Source organism: Idiotropiscis lumnitzeri, chromosome 13, assembly GCF_059441095.1.
Source record: "Idiotropiscis lumnitzeri isolate Australia: NSW breed Sydney's pygmy pipehorse chromosome 13, RoL_Ilum_1.0, whole genome shotgun sequence".
Classification (NCBI taxonomy): Eukaryota; Metazoa; Chordata; class Actinopteri; order Syngnathiformes; family Syngnathidae; genus Idiotropiscis; species Idiotropiscis lumnitzeri.
Genome location: NC_142403.1, coordinates 2,272,856 through 2,288,491, shown reverse-complemented (window position 1 = coordinate 2,288,491; position 15,636 = coordinate 2,272,856). Strand labels below are relative to the sequence as shown.

The window sequence follows — 15,636 nt, the reverse complement described above, 5'->3', positions numbered from 1 at the left end:
CCCTCGGCGGGCCCATGCCGGCCGGCCCCCTCGGCAGGCCTCCTCGGAGGGCCCCTGCCAGCCGGCCCCTCGGCGGGCCCCTGGCGGCCGGCCCCCACGGCGGGCCCGCACCGGCCGGCCCCCTCGAAGGGCCCCTGCCGGCCGGCCCCCTCGGAGGGCCCTTGCCGGCCGGCCCCCTCGGCGGGTCCATGTGAGGCAGACGGGCCAACCACTCGATCGTCGTGGCGCCCATCCATTAAATGTTGTGTATGAGCGCATTTCACCCATGTGTATGAGTGCATTTCAGTAATGTGTATGAGCCCAATTCACTAGTGAATTAGAATTAGAAATCCCTTTATTGTCATTGTACTCAAGTGTGCAACGAGATTAGAGGGCTCCCCTCTCCAGTGCAATACAACAATAATACAGACAAATATATAAATTAGATAAATAAATAAGAGAGTGCAATGGAATTTAGTACTGAATAGTGTATATAAAAACACATCACAATGCTGTTCTGCAAGGTAAGGGTGTTCTCGTGTGTGTGTGAGAGTTCAGAATGGAGATGGCTCTCGGAAAGAAACTGTTTCTCAGTCTATTGGTCCTCGATTTGATGCATCTGTAGCGCCTGCCAGAGGGCTAAATTAAATTGGAATAAATGGAAGAATAAAGTGGAACTAATAAATTAAGAACAAATGATATAACCAGTGAAGCTAAAAAAAAATGAATGAAGCTTCTCCACACCTGCTAATTGCCAGATTAACTATACAGTGGAACCTCGGTTCTCGAACGACTCTGAGTTCGAACAAATCGGAGTCCGAACAAAAAAAATAGAGAAATTCTTGCTTCACAGTTCAAACAAACATCGGAGTTCGAACGCCGGTACGACGCGTGAGTGCGTACGCGAGGGTGGGATGCTGAGCGGCGTACGGGTGTAGATCGCTCTCTTCGTGACCAACTGTTGTCGCGTGCGGATGTGCTGCGTTTTGCTCTCGCGTTTTATATAGGTTTACGAATTTTTTAGCCCCTAATCATGCCTCCAAAGAAAGTCAGTGCAAGCAGCAAAGGAATGGTTTCGGTGTTCGAACAATTCGCTTTTCGAACAGGGTTCTGGAACGGATTATGGTCGAGAACCGAGGTTCCACTGTACTTCCCTTTATTGCATTCAGTAAACACCATTTTTTAAAATTGATTCATTAATTTTTCATTTAGTAAACACTCACTGCACCAACCCAACCGGACTGCATCGGGTCATCTGTCTGCTACACCTGTAGACTACGAGGGTCCCCTTTTGGTCTTAATGTGTAGCTCCGGAGCCACACTCAAGTCTCCAGACACGCATTTGCAAATTGCCACACGCATTTACGAGTCGTCCACGGCGAGACTGTAGCAACACCCAGGCAGGGGACGCTGAATGTTGGCATTTTGTGCTCTCAGCCTGTCAGGCGAATATGTGGAAATTTAAAAAAAAAAAGCAGCTCGCATACTTGCTTACATTTGTCAAAGTTTTTTTTATATTTTGCGGTGCAAAAGCTTACAGCACCTGGTATTCCCAGGCGGTCTCCCATCCAAGTACTAACCAGGCCCGACCCTGCTCAGCTTCCGAGATCGGACGTTCTCAGATTCATATGGCCGAAAGCAACATTTCCTTTCAAAATTTTGCATCTTATACATGTGGTCTTTATTGTGGCAAATACTTCAATCCAAAAATACGTAACAAGAATCTGAAACTATAACCACAGTCACAAATGTGTAACAACAATCTACAATGCATGATCGAAGTCACAGATATATGACAAATATCAGCAAATGTGTACAATGATTTGTTGGCACATACACATGGTTAAATGCAGACAAAAATCCGTAGATGGGCGACCTGTAAAAACGGGACCTTTTGATTGGCTGTGTTCTTACAGGTGACGTTTGCTACAGTCCTGCCGCGGACGACTCGCAAATGCGTGTGCTGATTTGCATATGCGTGTCAGGAGACTTGGGTGTGGCTTTGAATATGTGGAAATTTATTAAAAAGCAGCTCGCATACTTGCTTACATTTGTCAAAGTTTTTTTTTTTTTACGGTGCAAAAGCTTACAGCACCTGGTATTCCCAGGCGGTCTTCCACCCAAGTACTAACCAGGCTCAACCCTGCTTAGCTTCAGAGATCGAACGAGATCGGGCGTTCTCAGGGTAGTATGGCCGTAAGCAACAATTGCTTTCAAAATTTTACATTTTGGGTGTGCTGATTTGCAAATGCGTGTCAGGAGACGTGTGTGGCTTCTGGGATTCATAGTTGAAAACGGGGCAACTCAAGGCCGACCCGGCCAAGACACGTGCAGTCGTGGAATGGCCGGTACCGGCTACGCGGAAACAACTGCAGCGGTTCCTAGGATTCGCCAATTTCTTCCGGCGATTTATAAAAGATTATAGTCGTCAGGCGTTGCCCCTCACTCGCCTCACCTCTACTAAGACCCGGTCCTCGTGGGACAGTAAAGCCGAGGCTGCGTTCTCGAGCCTTAAGAAAGCATTCACTAACCCGCCTGTGTTGCACCACCCTAATAGTGATCTCCCTTTTGTTGTAGAGGTGGATGCCTCTGATTCAGGAGTGGGGGCCGTCCTATCCCAGTGATCTCCGGTCGACCAGCGACTCCACCCCTGCGCCTTCTTCTCCCGTCGCCTCTCCCCCACTGAAGCGAACTACGACGTGGGAAACCGGGAACTTTTGGCCGTGGTTCTGGCTCTGCAGGACTGGCGGCACTGGCTGGAGGGCACCAAGGAACCCTTCGTCATATACATGGACCACAAAAACCTGTCGTACATACGATTTATGAAGAGACTCAATCCCCGGTTGGCGCGATGGGCTCTCATTTATTTTGCCTTCCGACACCACAGAAACGTTGCTCCCCAAAGTAAAACAAGAGAGAACCCCTGGCATACGTTACTTGCATTTTTGTGTGCTTTAATGTCTCTCTCTCTCTTTCTCTCTCTCTCTCTTTCTCTCTCTCTTTCTCTCTCTTTCTCTCTCTCTTTCTCGCTCTCTCTTTCTCTCTCTCTCAGCTCAAATTACACACAAATGAACCACAAACAAAAACTTTGTCAAGGTATAAACATCTAATTGGTTCACCCTCCTCCCTTTTTTTAATCTGCTTATGATATCAATTTGCTTATGATTAAGGGTTTGCATAAAGGTGTGTGTCGAATACGATCCATTATGAAAAACGTGTTGTTTGGTGGCAGCTTGTGTGTGACTGACGGCTGAAAGTAACATTGTGGAGTGCACAGGTGCTGAATGAGGACTGTGTGTGAGAACAAGGAGCCGCGGAGCACGAGCGGGCGTTTGTTACGCAGAGAGTTGAACAGCAAGTGTATGTACTGTATATACCTTAAATACCTTTCCAATGAAAACGTAGGAAACCATGCCACTATGACGTGTGGTCTCAGTACTAGCAGAATAAATAGTAGGTTATCAGCTTGATGCACTGCCACCCTGCATGTCAGTTAGAGGCCTTATCAGAGCTGGCCGCAACCTGCGATATGCACATTTCAGAGAGTGTGGGCGGGCTTGGACTCTGCAAGCCCTGACTGTTGATGGTGATTTGAAAGCCTTACTGCAATACCGGACGGGCAGACACCTTGTGATAATGTGGATGGCCGAGTGGTCTAAGGCGCCGCGTTCAGGACCCAGTCTCCCCAGGAGGCTTGGGTTCGAATCTCGAATTTCCCCATTGTGGGACTAATAAAGGGAATATTATTATTATCAGTCATTGATTGAGTGATGTTGTGATCCCCCTTAATCCTGAATGAGCAACATCTGTTGAGCCCATCCGTTGTTCATGTGATCAAATGTATTCAAACATTTGACTGACAGGTGTGTGTTTTTTCTTTGTTTTGCTCAAATTTATTACACCATTCATTACAAACAATAATTCGAGCTAAATGTCTATGCTCTGTCTCAGACTTAGAACAGTGTTGCACAGTATACTGGTTCCAAAGTGATACTGGGGTTCTAATACATTTAAAACTATGCTCTACTAGATATGGATGGCACCGGTATTTGCCATGCAACGTTATCGCGTTGTAACTACAGTTGGTTTGTCGAGGAGCAAGTCGGAGGAAATAAGCAAGCAATGCGTACTGGAGCAATGCATGCAGCAAGAGGAAAGCTTGGAGAGAGCAAAGATGCTGGAAAGGGTGAAGTAGAGAGAGTGACGCATGGACACATGGAGAGGAGAATGACAGCGGCAAACAGCACAACTTTTTACGGACGAAGCTGTATGTCGCCAGCAGAGTTAGATGCAAAACATGATGGGACGCTTACAAAGGCAACTAATACAACAATTTGTCCTGCCCTTCCGTAATAATGTCGAAAAGCATGAGTCAGTTGAGAATAGGAAGAAGGGACATAATGTTTCAAGAAAAATGAAAAAAAGGATATTTTACTGCGATAGTTGCTGACGTAAATTTTATTCGCAAATAATTGTTTGTTCCCATTGTTCTAATGTCCATCCATCCATTATCTGTAGCGCTTCTCCTCACTCGGGTTGTGGGGGATGCTGGCACCTATCCCAACTATCTTCAGGCAGTAGGCGAGGTACACCCTGAATTGGTTGCCAGCCAATCGCAGGAAAACATTGTTCCTTTGTAATGCTTTTAATTCATTCTCATTATTTGTATGTATTAATTATTCTATTTTACTGTTCTAAAAGTGTTTTGAGTGTAAAGGAGTGGAAGAGTTTAAACCTGGCTAGTTTTATTCGATGTCCTGCATCTTGTGTCACTGTTATTCTGTGGAATGCTGAGTGTGTGGCTGGTGAAGTTGGAAAAAGAAAGTGAAAGAATGTGAGGTTTGGGAGGTTTTAGGTCGGTGCCTGGCGCAGACAGATACCTCGAGGGGGAAGGGATGCACAAGAAACTGGACCCTTCAGCCACAAGCAGGAGGGGCCACCACTTGAAGAAAGACCAAGAGAAGCAAGCTAAAGTTAACTGCAGCATACACATAGCCAATAGAATCATGCCAGGATGCCTTTGTCTCTGTGTCATTTGCATATTGTGTCTATAAATTAATGCTGAACAGCGAAGACAAAGAGAGCTGTATTGAGAGGGACCCAAACTCAAGTTGTAGATTTGTGTGTTTGGAATAAATCCACTCGTGTGTGAAAATGCCGGCTTCCTGATACCTTTCTATTGCAGAACGAGCGCGCATATTGTTGGATGAGTGAGAGTTGGGTAAAGTCACAAATTGGAGTCAGATTATTAATTTGAGTTTACATTGGTTTAAAATTAAATTCTAACATTGATTTAAAGATAAATTCCAACAATTTATGGTGACGCCGACGCGATGCATGAGAGGTAAAAGAAGTTTGGAACTTCGAGAAAAACCACATGAGACTGGGTCTCGCACGTCCACACCAGGTGACGACCTGAGAAAGGATAAAGTATAAAAGAGCCACACATCCGACCATCTTTCCTCTTGGGCCCACAGTGAAACAAGGTAAGCAGAACCCTTTCAAATTCTGCACATTGGCAACGCTAAATTATAAGAGGAAGGAGGAGCGGAACGTAGTAAGCGTAAAAGTGTTGGACGCTATTAGGGTGTAAAATCTGGGATTTACCTTCTAGCATAATTAATGGCGCAAAAGTAAAGTAGTATAGTTAAAAAAAAAATAAAAAGTGTAACAGTGTGGACGTTAGTAGGGTCTGAAATCTGGGATTTACCTACTAGAATAGTTTGGAACTATTCGTGGTTAAGATACGGTATAAAATCTGGGATTTACGTATCGGGACACGGTTTAAAATCTGGGATTTACGTGTCTGTGTGGAAGCTGTGTGAATGTGAAGGCTAAAATTGTTCTGCGTAAGAAGTGGTTGGGACACACACAAGTGGATTTCAAGATGGCGAAGGAGAGTAAGTGTGATAGTGGTCTCGGGTGTGGCACGGAGATTAAGGATAAATTCATAAAAATGAAACATAAAAAAGAGAAGAAAAACATGAAGTAGGGATGAAATAAGAAAAGAGAAAGAAAGAAAGCTAGAGAAAAGAGAAGAAATTGTGTCAGTGTAGAGATTGGAAGTTCAATAAGAAAAGAGAAAGGAACAATTAATGTTCCATTGAAAGGAGGATGATGAAACAGGCAGTTTTGAAGAAGGTGTGACTTGAACAAATGAAAAGGATAAGAATTAGGGTCTGCTGTAAGGAGGAATTGAAGAAATAAATATTTTATGTTTCATACTTTAGTTGATGGTCTTTCTATTAAGGTAACTGTAATTAGTAACTGGAATGAAATGCACAGATGGAAATGACATGAAGAAAAAGAAAAAGATTGGTGTTATGAAATCTTAATTGAAGGAAGCTTTGAGAGCATGAGAAACCTTTGCAAGAGCATAGGTGGTTCCTGACTTTGTAGTTTGTGATTTGATACCTTGATTGGTTGAGTGGCTTTGGTAAGGCTACAGTGAATTTGGAAAATTAAAGGGAAAAAAAATAAGAGTGAGAAAGATTTTACAGAAGGCAATGAGTATAGGTGTAATCGTAAAATCATGAGTGTGCTCTAACAAAGAGTTAACAGCTCTTTGAAGTTAGATGCTCGTTCCCAAGTAGGGGGAGGAAGTCAGAGAAAGAGGATGAAGTGATTGAAAAAGCGGAAGAAAAGACGGAATGTCTGAGAGGCATTCATCCACAGTTGCCAGACTCGCAACAGTATGTGTTTGAGCCGCCGCCCGATCCGACGGCGCCATTAATGGGGGGGGAGCAGAATGGTTTGAGATGCAAAAGATAACGATTCACAGATGACACCAGCGACCATACAATTGATCGAACAGGCTGTGAATAATGAGAGAGAGGGTGCAAGGAGAACAGCAGGGGAGTGTGGAGACGCCCGTGCTGGCCCCGGGGGGGGGGGGAAGCACCAGCAGGAACATGTAAACATTTCAGACACAAGAGGAAAAACAGGCATCAATGGCAGTCGTTAACTGATTGAAAAGGAAGATATGCCTTTTGGTGCTCTCGAAAGAAGGTCACAGTCTTTTTGTTTCAGAGGTGTGTCTCAGCACCCCCCCCTCGATGTTGCAGACGTTGATCTAATCTTCAGGCATCTGCCTCTCATTGAGGTGTGGAGCAGTTTTATTTTACAGTGCTAGTGTAGTAAGGTACGGGATAAAATATATGTATTCAACCTAACAATAAATACAAATTAGCAGGGAATTAGAACACAAGTTAACACTGAAACATGCAGGGGATGCCTGAGGAACAGCAGGGCGGCGACAATCTTATTAAAATTTAACTTTTTAAGCAAAGGGATTATGGTTTTGGGATAAGTTTTAAGTGAAGTATTCTATGAACATGTTGAAAGAAAATCTTTGGAAAGGGGAATATCTAGCCATTGGAGATTGGTTTACCAAATATAAAGTTGGACTAAATAGTTTTGTAGATGATTTATTAACTGATGTGTATTAAATGTGACAAAGGTGGAAGACAGATGTTTTTTTTTGACTGTACGACGCGAACGCTGACATGACAATTTTAGAGGATATGACATCATTCCATAAATACCAGACTGCTAACATTCGCATCTATGAGCTGTTTGATGTCACAGGTGCAGTTTCGTCAGCTACGTCCTTGAGAGGAGAAACAACTTCACGGGGAGTGAATGGGCAAATCCAGAGACCCACAGTTGTAAATTTTGGCATACGCTGGCTAAATTAAGGCAAAATTATGGATCTGCCAGCACAAATCTCAGTGAAATCAAGGCGGACGCGCCAAGGGAGGGGTCTCTGTGTGGAATTGGAAAGTATCGTTTGGTGAATGAAAGTGTGAAAGAAAAAGTGTTTGGATGCATATGTGGTTTGAGTGAATGTTTAAGGGACGGGCCTCAGGACAGAAAATTGTTTGAGGTCACCGGCAAGCCCTTACAGTACTTAGGATGCGATGGGTGGACAGGTCTGATCAACCTGAATCTCTATTGCACTCCTGAGTATTGATTTTCAAATTGTTTTTGGAGAAAGATTGGAGTAATTAAATTCAAGCATCAAGTGAATGATTGATTGACGTTATTACACAAAATTTATGCAAAACTGAAAGTTTTGGAAGGAAGATAATTTACCCCTTCTCATTCTCACTGGCAAGTGCCACTCGTCCAGTTCTGTCCACAGGTTTGAGGTGACATGTGACCAGTGTGACCAGAAGGCCGGAGAAGGCTTCAAATAGCGCCTCACCACTACCATCCCAGAGGTTCTCCTCAACAAGGAGGAGTTATTATTATTCACATTGGATGCGCGACTAGATAACACACACCCAGTCCAGGATAGGGCAAAATTTTCTTGGATTGTTCAGACTTTTCCATATAATACAGCACCACAGCAGTGATGCCAGGATGGCCGAGTGGTCTAAGGCGCCGCGTTCAGAACCCAGTCTCCCCAGGAGGCCTGGGTTCGAATCTCAAATTTCCCCATTGTGGGACTAATAAAGGGAATATTATTATACTTGAAGTTAATGTCGAATTAGTGGCACTGTTTTTATGGAAAATTACTCACTTAACGCAAGGGTAAGTTGTTGTAGAGGAGATATTTCAGACAAAACTGACCCTGAAGTGGTCACAAGCACGTGTCTTATGTTGGATGTATGAAATTTTATTCTGATATTTTCCATTGTAACGTATTTCATTGTATTTAGGACTAAGACATTGTAAAACACTGTTTGGAATAACTTATAGAATACCTCAAATTTAAGAACAAATGGGAAATAGATGTTGAAGCAACTTTAGTTGACCATATGTGAAAAATGTTAGGAAAACAAAAGACAGGCGCAAATTTAGAGTGACAAAGCTCTTTCCGTCTCCCAGCAGGGCAGTAATCTAGTAAAGCCAGGATACTGGGTGCTTGTAAGAAGTTTGAAGATAAGACATTCGTAATTACCCAAGGGGGGATTCCATGTTAAGTGTTAGTGACAGCTCTCACAGCTGTAAAGATAGCAGAAAGGTCAACATTGGTTTATTTGACACGTTGTAAAAAGGTCACGTTGGTTGAAATCTCCTACAAAGGAGACACCAGACTAAGAGGTTTATACAGAGTTACAAGCGGGACAAAATTTATTTAAGAGGAACTGTCCTCACTTGAGGCCGAGGCCAGATCTGCTGACCAGCATGATGGTCACCAGCTAAATGGGGACACCTCAGGTGAGAATGGCCGTGCCGTGCGTCAGATATTTCTGGCCCGATGGGGTCGATGTTGCTGTGTCTTTCAGGTGGGGAAGGGGGGAGACAGGCCTGGTCTATGTGGCCAGGGCGAGACGTGAATAGAGTGAGACTTCCGGCAGTGACCCATCCAATAATGTCGACATTACACAGCTGTTCCAGTTGGCCGTCCACAAGGGCGTGCCCCTCCCAGTGGCAGAAATCAGGCGAAATAGTCCATCAATGAGAAATGCTACTCGGGCAAAGTAGAACACATTTTGTACATAATTTTGCACGACATCAGAAAAGGAAAATATGGGATTGGATTAAGGAGCGTGACTAAAATTGTTGTACTTGCAGGTTTAGAAGGCCAAGAGAGATAAGAAAAAAGGAGGCAGCTGCTCCTTCCACTTCTGCTGCTTCTGGGCAAGGTTCGGGTGACGCAGCGCCACAGCAGACTGGCTGCTGTCCATAGCAGGCCGGTCAACGAGGTTGGGTTTGCAGTAACAGAGGTACGGGTGGTTATGGACGGGGGTTGTGAGTGGGGTGTGCTCTGGCTGCGGGGTGTGGGGTCACTGGGTGATGAGCTGTCCATGCCGAGCCACTTTCTGGAATGTGCCATCCTCCGGTGCCATATCTGTCACAAAGAGCTCCACCAGCGCAGGGGGCGCCACCGTTACCCACTCCCAACGCACTTGACACAAACCCGCTCGTACCCCATTCCATGACAGGGGGCCGCGGAGCTTCAGCGTTCGAGGACTAGCAGGTCCTAGCATTCCGGGGACGGTGGATGGACAAGTTTTCGATGGTGCTGGATATTGGGGCGAGCTATGAGCTCCTTCCGCAACCCCCACTGAGCCATGTGGACTCTCAAGATTGCCTGAGTCACTGCCATTGACTGAACGATCACTGGAATTCGAGTGGCATTCCCGGATGGGACTGAACTTGACTCTGCACATCCGTCGGAGGGAGCATATGTCGTGCTCTCTTCCTTCCCAGTGGCTAAACTGAACTGAAACATTTGAGGGCAGCTCTGAAACCTGGTTCCCATGCTCCCGCGGTGGGTATGCCCTGTTCTTGCTCTGGTCTGAGTGGTTTAGCAACCGCCACCCTTTCAATTCACCGATTGACATATCACATTGTACATGTGATCACAAACATGATTTGGTTTATCAAAAATGCACTCATCCAAATTTAGTCATGAGTGCATCTTGCGTTAGAATTATATATTTGTTATGTCTACCTGCGTTGCCTCGCACGCGTGCCTTGTCCCTGGACAGCGGAAATGGTATGAATTGTTTACTTTCGCCGAGCCACAAATCGCATTGAATATTGATGCGCGTCATCATACTAGAGATCTAGACCCCATAGTTGTTGCACAATCGGGAGATCATATTTCAGCACCGACTACAAATTCTTTGGTTTTGGGGACATTACTAAATTTCAAAATTTCCAGGGAAGGGTCGCTCGGAAATGGTAGTTCTGTGTGTGTCTCTGCTAGAGGTGTTGTGGACCCAGGGCCCGACTGATTTGGGGCTCGGCTCCACAGCTCCGCGATTGTTTTTACTGTCTCTACCCCCTCCCCCAGTTGACAGAATCAGTGTGGGCACAGCCTGTAGGTGGATTGAGCCAATCATGAGACAATAGGAGGTGAAGACTGCAGCGGTCTTGGAGCTGTCTATGTCTTGTAGAGCACCTTTTCTTCCCATAAAAAAAAAAAAAGAAAAAATAGAGGTTTAATTCGGTATCTGCGTTATTATAGTTTTGGGATTTTTTATTTTAAGCATAAATGGTTACTATTTCATTTGTGTTGCTTTAAAATTTGTCAATTAACAGTCAAAATTGGAGCGTTAGCTCGAGGCTTAATTTGTAATCTCGGAACACAGTTAGATATTTGAACTCAGTGAACTCAGCATCACTGGAGTCGGACATCACTCCGTACATCAACCTCCGGGTGCTTTCCCGGAGGTGGACTCAATCTCGCTGATAAGGACAGTTTAGAGTTCTGGCTAGAACCTCACGCGCCACCCAATTGGGAACTACAGGACAAAAGTGGTACCATAACTCACAGTTGCGCCCGGCCCCAGTATTTGTGCCCGCCATGGTTGAGCTTAGAGGTTGACCGCCCGGACGGGCAGGTCAAGAGAGGGAATGTGTAGATGGCATGAATTGGATCAAAGTCAGACACTTTCGAGTCTGAACAAAGACGATGACGATGCAAATGTTTAACTTATTGACTATTTTGCTTGCTGGCGTGTGCTTTGTGTGGACGATGTTGGCGTTTGAACATAGGATGCGGGATGACAGAAGTGATGGAGCGAAAGGAGCATGTAATGGAATGGTATGGTATGGAGCAGAGCGAGATGATGGTAAGACGCTGACACAGACACAACAACTACTGCTAAATCTGAAATGTAAACAACCGACACAGGTGAACACTTGGGTGACAATTTTTAATTGGACACACCCATGGAATGATGTGGGAATAAGAAAGAAAGAGCCTATTTTTGACACCCAAGTTGCAAAACAAAAGTTCACCTGCCTAAAAGTTAAATGGGACGGGTCCTGGGATTGGAAATATCCAGGAGTCATGGTGTAATGAAAATGTGTCTTTGCCAGTAGGAATCCCTCTCGCTCGTGATGATGTTTGGCTGCGGTGTGGAGAGAAAGTGCTGTACGATAGGCTTCCCACCAATGCCTCAGGTAAGTGCGCCCTGGTAACGCTGATCATGCCAGTTAGTGTGACAGCCTTAGATCTGGCCAAAATGGAGTGGGAAGGTGTTGGACAATGGGGAAGAGTCCCCTTCCTTAACAGGAAGAGAAGGGACATGCAAGAATGGTTGAATGCAGGAGATCCCACGTATATAGATGCAATTGGAGTTCCAAGAGGGATCCCTGACGAGTATAAATTGGTGGATCAAATTGCGGAAGGATGGGAGAGCCTTTTCCTGTTCGTTACAGTAAACAAAAATGTGGACCGGATTAATTATGTCCACTATAATGTCCAACGATTGGCGAATTTTACCACCTCAGCACTCCAGGCAGTGCATGAGCAATTGGCTGCCACGTCTCTTATGGCATTCCAGAACAGAATAAGCTTAGATATGGTGTTAGCCGAAAGAGGAGGAGTGTGTGGTATTTTTGGGGATCAGTGTTGTACTCTGATTCCCAACAAAACATCTCCTGACGGTCGCCTTACCAAGGCATTGGAGGGTCTGCGCACGTTAAGTGACAAAATGAAGGAGCACTCAGGTGTGGACACCAGTTGGTACTCTGACTGGTTAAACATCTTTGGCAAATATAAAAGCTTGATTGCATCAGTACTGATTTCTATCGCTGTGTTTGCCGCTATTATGGTGTTATGTGGATGTTGTTGTATTCCATGTATCAGATCATTAACTGTTAAGACAATTGAACGCACGTTGGGGCCACTCCCTCCTGGTGGCCAGTACATGATGATCCCTTAGAAGGACCCCCAGGAGGGGGGGGGGGACAGCTGTGGCCCTACGGGAGTCCGGGATGTGAGTATGTGTAGATGGCCTCAGCGACCTGAGGCCATGAGGAGGAAATGAAATTTTCTACGGATTTTCTACTAGAATGACATTTTCTATTGATTTTTAAGTTTTACTAATTTTCTATTGATTTTTAATTTTTTACTAATTTTCTATTGAGCTTTACCTCACCTTCTATGGATTTATAGTTGTTACTAATTTTTCGTTGTTTTATTTTTAGCTCGTGTTTAACAATAAAATGAGGGGTTCGAGTGATGACCTCAGTTGTCTGAGGTCATGAGAGGGAATAAAGGAGTGGAAGAGTTTAAACCTGGCTAGTTTTATTCGATGTCCTGCATCTTGTGTCACTGTTATTCTGTGGAATGCTGAGTGTGTGGCTGGTGAAGTTGGAAAAAGAAAGTGAAAGAATGTGAGGTTTGGGAGGTTTTAGGTCGGTGCCTGGCGCAGACAGATACCTCGAGGGGGAAGGGATGCACAAGAAACTGGACCCTTCAGCCACAAGCAGGAGGGGCCACCACTTGAAGAAAGACCAAGAGAAGCAAGCTAAAGTTAACTGCAGCATACACATAGCCAATAGAATCATGCCAGGATGCCTTTGTCTCTGTGTCATTTGCATATTGTGTCTATAAATTAATGCTGAACAGCGAAGACAAAGAGAGCTGTATTGAGAGGGACCCAAACTCAAGTTGTAGATTTGTGTGTTAGGAATAAATCCACTCGTGTGTGAAAATGCCGGCTTCCTGATACCTTTCTATTGCAGAACGAGCGCGCATATTGTTGGATGAGTGAGAGTTGGGTAAAGTCACAAATTGGAGTCAGATTATTAATTTGAGTTTACATTGGTTTAAAATTAAATTCTAACATTGATTTAAAGATAAATTCCAACAAGTGTAATAAGAAAATGATAGTGTTTTGGATCATTTTTATTTTATATTTTTTAAAGTTGTGTGCATTAGAAAAGCTTATCTTTGTGGTATTTTATTCTGTTTCTGAATAAATATGTTATTGTTCATAAAAAAAATTAGCATAGACTTTCATTTGTGTTCTTTTTTTCGAGGGGTGGAGTATTGAAATACAATTTGGTACTGGTACAGGAATGGGCTTGCACCAACACTTTTTTAATGTAAACCTATTTCCATAAATAAGAGCGCAGAGTCTGGTCAGAGTGAAAACATGTTCCAATTCTTCGCCTATTTTTTTCCACATTTCAAATTGTACATTAAATGTAATCATATTTGTATTTGTGTCATTAAATACAGAATTTAGAATTTGTCTTGCTGGACATTGAAGGACCATACAAAGAATTGGTGGGACAAGCTATAACAAATATGTTTTGTAATTATAGTTTAATTTTACACATGCTATTTGCAGACAGTTAGTGCAAGCGTGATAAGCAAAGGTTATGGGTCCGACTCTTGGCAGAGTTTGCATGATTTCTCCATGACTGTGGGTTTTGTCCGGGACTCAGGGTATTTCAAAACAATATGCTTCTCAATATGTAAATTGAGAAATTAATTACTGAATAAAGGTCATCTGCTAATAATGAAGAGGCACACCCCATCATGTGCCACTCTGACGCCTTAAGATATAATCAACCTAAAAAAACTGTCTGAGATAAAAGAAATACGTTTAATTGAGAAATTGGCATTTGTTTTCATGAGCCTTGTGATTGACTGGCGACCTGTCAAGTTACCAACAACCTTAAGCATAAAGAACCGAGTTCTCATATTAGTTCTCATTTAGGCTAAATTATGGATTTTGAGTCACAGGAAACGTTGCCTGAGAGTTTTCTTCATTGGACCAGCAGGTACTGTCTCATGCTTAAATGTTATTGTTTGTGTTATAATAATTAATAATAATAATAATTTGCCCTTTATTAGTCCCACAATGGGGAAATTCGAGATTCAAACCCAGGACTCCTGGGGAGACTGGGTCCTGAACGCGGCGCCTTAGATCACTCGGCCATCCTGGCAGCCAAACATTTTGCGTTGGCCGGGAATCGAACCCGGGTCAACTGCTTGGAAGGCAGCTATGCTCACCACTATACCACCAACGCTTCCAAGTACTGTAGTATTATTGTTATGATTAGTAGTTCAAGTGTAAGTTGAAGTAACAGATATAGATATACCCTGGCTAGTGTTGGAATTTAGTTTTAAATCAATGTTGGAATTTAATTTTAAATCAATGTAAACTCAAATTAGCAATCTGACTCCAATTTGTGACCTTACCCAACTCTCACTCACCCAACAATATGCGCGCTCGTTCTGCAATAGAAAGGTAACAGGAAGCCGGCATTTTCACGCACGAGTGGATTTATACCTAATACACAAAACTACTACATGCACCTGGGTCTCGGGTCCCTCTCAATACAACTCTGTACGCCTCTGTTGCCACCAGCCGACGTACTCTGCATCCGAGTTGCCCAGTAATGATTCATACTATACAATATGCAAATGGCACAGCAACAAAGGCATCCTGGCATGATTCTATTGGCTATGTGTATCCTGCAGTTAACTTTAGCTTGCTCTTATTGGTCTTTCTTCCCCTGCTGAATCACGTGGTGGCTCCTCCTGGTTGTGCTTGAGTCATCTCGTCTCCGCCCCCTCCTTGCGGCCAGCACCGTCTGTCCTAAAACATTCCATTCTTGCACATTCTTGCACCCCCTACTCTGTTCCGCTCCACCAGTCACACGCTCAGCACTTTACAGTCTCACACTTTCATACACAGGATGCACCAACATCTAATGAACGACGTTAAGCTCAAACTCTTATATTCCTTTATTAGCCATAGCCAAGGTTGAGGGACAGACAAAAAAAATGTGCAGGTAAAGAAAATGAGTTCAATGGTGTAACGTTGTATAATAAATCAGGCCAATTTGTCCATCAGCGAACGCTTTTATTATTAAGCCAAAAACGGTTGCTGTTGGCCGCAACCACGCCGATCAGAGAGAGCGCAACACAACGACAACAACATAACGTTCACT

At 44.0% G+C, this 15,636-nt stretch overlaps 2 non-coding genes across 2 annotated transcripts; both read right to left on the bottom strand.

Annotated features, from left to right (window-relative positions):
• Positions 1-2,062: 2,062 nt before the first annotated feature.
• Positions 2,063-2,181, bottom strand: LOC148324026 (5S ribosomal RNA). Its single transcript, XR_015846424.1, has one exon. It is a non-coding gene; the product is annotated as a 5S ribosomal RNA (ribosomal RNA).
• A 12,456-nt stretch (positions 2,182-14,637) lies between these two features.
• Positions 14,638-14,709, bottom strand: trnag-ucc (transfer RNA glycine (anticodon UCC)). The gene has a single exon. It is a non-coding gene; the product is annotated as a tRNA-Gly (tRNA).
• Between the last annotated feature and the right edge of the window lie 927 nt (positions 14,710-15,636).